Source organism: Humulus lupulus, chromosome 9 (assembly GCF_963169125.1).
Source record: "Humulus lupulus chromosome 9, drHumLupu1.1, whole genome shotgun sequence".
NCBI lineage: Eukaryota > Viridiplantae > Streptophyta > Magnoliopsida > Rosales > Cannabaceae > Humulus > Humulus lupulus.
In genome coordinates, this window is record NC_084801.1 from 7,651,066 (window position 1) to 7,654,570 (window position 3,505).

Sequence of the window (3,505 nt, forward strand, 5' to 3'; positions counted from 1 at the left end):
TATAGGAAAAGAATCATTCATAAAAATGAGGATTATTCTTTGGAGGAGATCCAAAAGCATATTCGAATTGAAGAGGAATCGATATGTAGAGATAAACTTGTGGAGGGGTTTAATGGAGAGACTTCCAAAGCAAATGTGGTGTCACAACCAAAACATCCCAAAAACAAAGGGAAAAGGGTAATGAGAAACCTTTGGGTCCAAAAACCAACCCAAACAAGTTTAAGGGAGAGAAAGGTCCTTGCTTCGTGTGTGGGAAAAAGGATCACTATGCTAGAGAGTGTAGGCATAGAAAAGACCAACAAGGACCTAAGGTGAATGCAACTCAAGAGGAAAACATAGTTGCTACCCTTAGTGAGGTGAATGCGGTCCAAGGCAAGGTGAAAGGGTGGTGGTATGAAACTTGTGCCACCGTCCATGTCACCTATGACAAATCATTGTTCAAGACCTTTGAAGAGTCAAAGGGCAACCATGAGATACAAATGGGCAATGAGGGAAAATCCAAGGTACTTGGCAAAGGTACTATTGATGTCTACTTCACCTCCGGCAAGAAAGTTACATTAGTGAATGTACTTTATGTTCCCGAAATGAGTAGAAACTTGGTAAGTGGTGATTTTCTTGGCAAGCCCGGCATTAAAGCCGTTTTTGAGTCCGGTAAACTTATACTTACCAAATCAAATGTATTTTTGGGAAAGGGGTACTCTTATGAGGGTATGGTTAAGTTGTGCACCAATGATGTAACTTTCAATGTTATCAATAAAAATGCTAATTCCGCCTATATTTTTTAGTATGATTCATTATTTTTGTGGCATCTTAGACTATCGCATATAGGTTTTTATACCATGAAAAGAGTAGTAAAATGTGGTATGATTGCATGCAATATTAAAAACTATGGTAAATGTGAAACATGTGTTAAGGCGAAAATGATTAAGAAACCCTTTCCTAGTGTAGAAAGATCATCTAATTTACTAGATTTAATCCATAGTGATATTTGTGAATTAAATGGTGTTTTAACTAGAGGTGGTAAAAGGTATTTTCTTACTTTTATAGATGATTTTAGTAGATATGCCTATGTGTTTCTTTTAAAGCATAAATATGAGACTTTTGATGCTTTTAAATTAAATTAGAAGTTGAAAATCAACTAAATAAAAAGATTGAGGTGCTAAGAAGTGATAGAGGAGGAGAGTACTTCTCTAATGAATTCAATACATTTTGTGAAGAAAATGGTATAATTCATGAGTGCACTGCACCTTATACACCACAACACAATGGTGTTGTCGAAAGGAAAAATAGGACTTATCTAGAGATGATAAATTCTATGTTGGTGTTTTCTAAGTTGAACTTCAACTTATGGGGTGAAGCGCTTTTAACCGCTTGTCACATTCTTAATCGAATACCTATGAAGAAAAATGAGATATCTCCATATGAGTTATGGAAAGGAAGAAAACCCAACATAGGGTACTTCAAAGTGTGGGGGTGTCTTGCATATTGCAAGAAAACCGAACCTAATAGAACAAAGTTAGGTTCAAGAACCATAAAGTGTGCTTTTGTTGGTTATGCCAACAATAGTAAAGCTTATAGGCTATTAGACTTAGAGTCCAATATTGTGATTGAATCTACAGAAGTTGAATTCTTTGAGAATATGTTATGTGACAACAATTCTCAAGCTTCAACATCTCTAAAGGAGAATTTGTTATATGAGAACAATTCTCAAGTTTCTACATCCAAAGTTGATTCTCAAGAGGAGAATTCTCAAAAGGATGTAAAGCAACCCATTTGAACCTAGAAGAAGTCAAAGGCTTAAAAATCATAAAAGTCTAGTTGTGGATGAGATAGATTCTTAACGAATTTCATTCTACATGGTAGAAGGAAATAGAGAGGAAGTCATTAGGAAAATTCCTATTGTACTTCTCGTTGAGGATGATTGATGGACCCAAAACGGGTATGTTTTAAATATTTATACTCGCAAGCGCACAATCGTATTTATAGAATAGTTTTCGTGTAAGCACGAGTTCGAACCCAAAGGAGTTGTCTAAAATCAAAAGGAAAACTATTTTAAATCAAAAGTAATAAATTCTAACCTAGCTCCAAAGATTGATGAGTTTTAATATTACGAACATAAAATGAAAGATTGAAAAATAAAGCTATTTAAGAGAATGAAAATAAACCAATTATGATTTGACAATAAGTGTTAAAAGAAAAGATTATTAAGATACTAGAATCCACAAAATGTAAGTTTAATAATTTTTATTAGTATATTGATTCCCAAGTTTTAGTGATAGTTAAAATAATTCAAACTATCATTTTCCAAATAGATTTATAATTTTAAGCACAAATTACTTCTAAAAAGATAGGATTTTTCTTCACTTTTCAAAATTATAATTTAAAAGCATTTAGTGTAAATCAATCTAATGAAATAACAAATAAATCAATGAAAATTATTTATAAGGCAAAACATAATATTTTTGTTCTAAGCATGGATGTGTACAATTTAATGACACATCTTACACAAAGAATATTATGTTTTTGCACTAATGAAGAACAAACTGTAAATATGTTCTAACAATCTAAAATACAAGATATTTAAGATGAAAGAAATATATGAAGAAGAAAAATCCATAAACTTTGTTGCATTACAAGGGAAATCAACATACAACATAAATATTACCTAGTTACAAGTTGTTTCATCGTGATCTTAATAATCTTATGAAAAATATTAGAAGCACATAACTAGAATAGAAATTACAAAATAAATGACATACATACTTGCAAAATGCTCTTGAAAAACCCAAATGGAAGAGAGAATGGTAGAGAGAAAATGGGAGAAAAAAGATGGTAACCAAAAATTAAGCACCCTAAAATGGTCTTGAAACTTCATATTTATAGCCAAAATGAGATTATTAAAATAATCAATTTAAATTAATTAAATTGATTAGTTTAATGAAATAAAATAAATATGGTATGTAGAGGTAAATTATAGGGTGTAATAATGATGTTGTGGTGAAAAATGTGTAGAAGTAGGTAAAAAGTGGCATTTTGAGCATAGGGGACAAATGGTACACTTAGGCAATTTTAGGCTAAAAAATGGGAAAATGTAGCTATTTGGCTGCTGGTGGCAGGCGGCTGGCATGCGCTGGGCTGGTGGATGCTTGGTGCCAAGCGCAGGAGTGGAGAAGTGGGCCTAGCTAGTTGGGCTTCGGAGCTGGGCCTGGGAAGGGAAGATGGGCTGTTGGCATATGTGGCTGAAGAGGGAAAGGTGCAAGGCATTGCTGTGAGGGAGATGCTTGGGGCGTGAGGTGGCAGGAGCTTCATTGATGCTGAAGGCTGGTGGAGTTGAACGTGTTGGGAGAATGCCAAATGGTGAAGGCATCAGCCATGTGATGAAGGCAGCAGCTGAGACAGGTGGCGGCTGGAGAGATGGGTGAAGGAGTGGCAGCTGGACACATGGCGGCAGTGGGAGAGAGGCTTCGTGGGCCTGGGCTTTGGCAGGCTTCCTTGGGCCTAAGAA